This window comes from Pelmatolapia mariae, linkage group LG17 (genome assembly GCF_036321145.2).
Source record: "Pelmatolapia mariae isolate MD_Pm_ZW linkage group LG17, Pm_UMD_F_2, whole genome shotgun sequence".
Lineage (NCBI taxonomy): Eukaryota > Metazoa > Chordata > Actinopteri > Cichliformes > Cichlidae > Pelmatolapia > Pelmatolapia mariae.
The window spans coordinates 39747751-39752827 of record NC_086242.1 but is presented as its reverse complement, the minus strand read 5'-3'; the positions used below and the strand labels follow the sequence as shown (position 1 = coordinate 39752827).

At 41.3% G+C, this 5077-nt stretch overlaps 1 long non-coding RNA gene across 1 annotated transcript; it reads left to right on the top strand.

Annotated features, from left to right (window-relative positions):
• Nucleotides 1-1408, top strand: LOC134615806 (uncharacterized). Its single transcript, XR_010091350.1, has 3 exons — nt 1-123; nt 1018-1101; nt 1225-1408. It is a non-coding gene; the product is annotated as an uncharacterized LOC134615806 (long non-coding RNA).
• Nucleotides 1409-5077: the final 3669 nt, after the last annotated feature.

Sequence of the window (5077 nt, the reverse complement as noted above, 5' to 3'; positions counted from 1 at the left end):
TCTAAGGATGGTCCGATGTATCCTTCATGTCCTACTATATCCCAGGATTCATTGCGGGTCATAGAGGAGATTTGTTTCTGATAACGATGGTGGTCGAAGCGGGAGAGGAAAACACTTTCAAATGTAAGTATATGAAAATCTGGTTGTACAAAAGTTAAATTGTTATAGTGGTCGTTTTGTTAAGCTTTGGGCATCTGCATAGACATGTTTCTTTTCTTTAAAATAACCGTAAACCAGTTTGTATGGGGGGTCCCGCGATTTGTCATGTATTGCTGCTTACATACAGCTAATTTAGATTTTTTTCGAATTGGTGATATGTTGTGTGGAACAAAGACCAAACGACTTAATTTATTAAAACGAGGAGAAAACGATCACCTCTTCACTGGGTGAAGAATTGAGCCGCTACGGCGTGGAGGTACAAGAATAAATCAGTTTACACATCATATTCATATGAGTACGGTCCTATTAACCCTCATGCTACAGCAGCGGTCCCAAACCTTTTTTACACCACAGACCGGTTTATGTCAGACACGGAGCGGCCTTTAAGGTATCGCGGATACATACGACCACATAAAATGATCCGACCAAGACAAAAACTGTGGTATTTTGTAAATATAATAATAAACGTGAATGTGCTGTGTAATTGTGTAACTTTATTAGCAGCGTCCTCCTGAAAATGCGCCAATATTGAGAGTAACATCCTCCTCTCTGCCGCTTAATGCTCTCTAGTCGCTATGGTAATGTGTAAATATTTCTTTCAAAATAAGACACGAAACTACAACAAGGGAAAGACCCAGGGAAACAGAGTTAATGATAAAACCCCTGAAAACCATAAATTTCACAGCGGAGCCTTAACTCTCGTGGCCCGGTACCAAACGACTCACGGACCGCTGCTGTACAGAACCTGTGATGTCCAGACGGTGTTCCTCTGGTGTTCTGCTGTGAAAAATTTTGGGTTTAGGGATTAACATAGTTGCCATGGTTTCCTTTCTTCTCTTATTTGTTGTGTGTGATCAGGACAATTCTGGAGAAGATGGGCCTGCAGGGGAAAGTCACCCCCTTGCAGGCCAGAAGACATGAGATAACTTTAAAGAATACAAAGTACGTATGTGTGTTATCAAGAAGATAATTCTTAAGAACACAAGTTAATAAATGTGCAATTACTAAGAGTTGTTGTGGTGTTTTTATTTGCCTGCTGTCATTTTTGATTTCCTCTGCCTTTAGGATTGCAAGTATCCAGGCTCAGGAGAGGGGGTCAGTGGGAAGCCCACTGCTGCTACTTGGCCCTGGTTTGCCCTCATGGATGAGGTGATAGGACAGAGGCCTTCCATTAAGCCTCTTGTCCAAATGTCCTCTCTCCCTGAGGACACTCCAGGGCCAAGCACAACAGTGGGTGACCAAAACGACAGTGATGATGAAGTGGCTCAGCCACCTACGACAGGGAGAAAGAGGAAAAGAGGCAGGGATGATGAGCTGCTAGACCTCATCAGAGAGGACATGAGGCAGCAAAGAGAGGCAGAGGAGAGGAGAGCAGGGAGAGGATGGACAGACTGTTTTCACAATTTTACTTGGATATTTATTTGATAGCAATAAAGTAAATAACAATAACAATTAAACAAGAATATTTCAAATACACAGTATGCAAAGATGGAAAAACAATATTTTCAGTTGTTCACACAGGATTAACCTGAGTGACCTGTTCCTGGACCGTTTCTTTTACAACTGTAATAGATTACACGAAGTCTCTGGCAGTGTTGCTGAATCTGCCGGAGCAAGATCAGACGTGGATGGGGTGCTGCAACTGAGGTTTGTCTTTTCTGGTCGGGGAGTGGAGAATCACACAGGGTGGTCTGCAAAGAGCTTTAGGATGCTTCCTCCCACTGTCCACTGCATCGTCCATCCACAGGGTTTGCAGGGCTGGCTCAATCAACGGCTGCCACACCACTAAGATGTTTTCAGAAATATGCAAGCAGGAGATGGTGGATGCTATATTATTAGTATAATACTTGTAACTCTGTAGCAGACAACAGTTTGATAAAGTGCTATGTAAAAAAAACAAACAAAAGATTAGATTCTATATGTTTCAAAGATATTTAGTTTATATATTTTATATGATACAGTACATGTGTAAGAATGACCGATGTTGTGCCAAAAAATGATCGTCTGCCAAAAACTGATTTCCGGTTTTTGCCCTAAACTGATTGCTCGTATTTAACCTGCTATGAATAACTTGTTGGTCTATAATACGTGAAACATATGTCAAATGTTTCCCTCATCAATGATATCAAGTCACTTTGAGCCACCAGCAACATTCCTGTAACAAGGTAGAAGCTGCAATCAGTTTTTGGCAGTGACTTTTATATATCCTTTATTTATCCAGTTCACAAACAATCTTGTTGACATTAGAAATTTATTTTTTAAGAGTAATCTGGCCAAGAGGACAGCAGACAGCGCAACAAATATATCAATTGTACCTACATTATAACCAGAGTTATAAAGATACTTGAACAACAGGTAATTATTGTATATATAAAACCCCTTTGTAAACCATGTTCACCGAAGTCTATTTACCAACATACATAAAGATATTACACATATTACACACAGAAACATTGGAAATCAGTTTTGCCAGGCGAACACTTTTTTGGCACAACGCCGGCAATATTTCAATTATCCGTGTAAATATCTCAGTAATTCCTAAATGCGTGTAGATTAAAGGAAATTATTTTACCTGGATATGATTGTCTCTGATGAGCCTAAGGTACAAAACGTGCGGCCAACGACGATAAGATTTTTCTAGCTCCTCGAGAATTAAAATTGCCCAAACAACGGAGCGACATTTCTGGGTCCATTTTAAAGTTTTCGCGCTGTGGCGCTAGCGACCGGAAAAACACGCAAGTAAGGGCGGAGTTGAAGGCTAGGAGGCTGTCCACAGCCCATCTGTTATGTTTGAATACTCATTGTTTGTTCAATAAAGTTTCTATGGAGAAAAAAAGAGGGCTGTCCACAGCCACTCACTTCCTGACTACCCGTCTGTCTAAGGACACTACCTTGTGACGTAGGTAGGTAGTGTCCTTATGAGCATCCTTCCCCTGAATTCGGACACAGCCAACGACTTAAACTAAAGGCCAGAACACCAACTAATATAAAATGAACAAAACCAAGAATAACTCCTAATACAAAACCAGCACAACTCAAAAACCCAAACAAATCATATATTAGAAAAACAAAACAGAAACAGAAAAAGCTGGGTCAAAATTGACCCAGAACCGTGACAGGTCTCTACATTTACTGTTACTAACACTGTGCCAGAATAAACTCAGCTCAGTATAGAACTATAGTCAGCAGAAACTAATGTTTCTTTTTTATAGGACGGTATGGGCCTTTGGGCCTGAAAATATTTGGACAGCAGCATAAACTAAAACAGTGCTGCCATAACAGATTCATAACAAGAGTCAAAATGTAAGTATATAATTAAAAAAATATATAGAGTGTGTGTGTGTGTGTATACACACACACATTTTTATTTTATTTTTTTTCATGACACGTGTCCATATTTATGTCTCCAGATTGCTTGCATAGTGCACTTTTTATACTGTACTCTTTGTACAGTTTTTATTTTTGCTGCTTTTGTCTTGCACTGTCCACTTTTCTGCAATGACAATGCAAATTTTCCATTTGTGGGACTAATAAAAACAGATTTGTTGCGTGTGTGTGTGTGCGCGTGCAATATTTGCATTTGTTTACTCTGAGTAGCTCAGATCCAAGGCAGGCCAAAACTCTGTGTTACAACCTTAAGAAATTCCTGCTGTATCGATATAAAAGACACACATTCACAATATATGGATACACAAGTCTGTTTTATTTTAAAGTGTTTCAAACTTTACAGCGTTTGGAGACCCAGTGTCCATCATCCCTGCATTTGGCACAGGTGAATTTCTGACATGTTGCACAGGCAAACTGCTGTGATTCCTGTTGCAGCTCTTGCACCCAGCACTGCGTTGTCTTTACAGTCCCTGGCACAGCAGCTGCAGCAGCTGCAGCAGCCTGCCTCTGTGCTAATATTTCCTTGTGCTGCGTGAATCGGCAACAAAGTTCCTTAGCTAGAAGACTCAGAAACAATCTTCTTTTGCCTGTCCACCCTGTACATGCCTAGTACAAAATGTAGGCATTCACCGCCGCCAGGTCCAGCATATTGTAGAAAACCGCTACTGGCCACCTGCGTGTTGCTGCTCTTACGGAATACATCCGTGCCATTTGGTCCAACACGTCTACACCACACTGTAAACGCAGAGAGTCATGAGTATATGTTTTTTTTCTATAGGCCTGTATAGCACACATCAGAAAACATTGTAGCACTGGTGTAAAATTGTACACACATTCACATACCTTCATGTGGTTATAGTCTGTTATCGTGTTGGGTTTCCTCTTTCTGCCGTCACCGATAGTCACGTCTTTGTGCATGGAACTTAGAACACTCACAGTCTTGTTTTTTTAGGTGCATAAATTGTCAAGGACACACTGACACTTCTAAGTACTGAAGTGGAGAATATCATCCCAAAACGGCTTAATCAGTTTCATGACCACGTTCTCTGCCGGCCTCTCTCCCTTCTGACGACTGGGGTCCTTTCCCAGGTAAGGAGATGCATTGGAGACATATTTGGTCTCCAAATTCTTGGCCATCCAGAACTGGATCCCAAATTTGTCTGGCTTGGTTGCGATATACTGTGTGAATGGACAACGAACCTTGGTAGGGAACAGCTGTTCATCTATGGCCATCTGAAAAGTGAAACTCTTAGCACAGTTCTTGTTGAACTGTGTCCAGATGTCAGAGATCGCTGCAAATTTGTCTGTTTTCACCCGTTCTGCCCGCGTGTCCTTGTCATCAAATGGAAGGTGTTGCATAATTGAAATGAATCCATCTCGGGGCATTGTCTCTTTGATTACTGGCACCAGAAATCTTTCTGACCAGCAATCCACAATGGCACCAACGGGACACATGATTGCTCTTACAAACAGAATTGACAAATTCCAGTCCGGCTCTGTTCTGCGGGCTTGATGGACCGTACACTCCCTG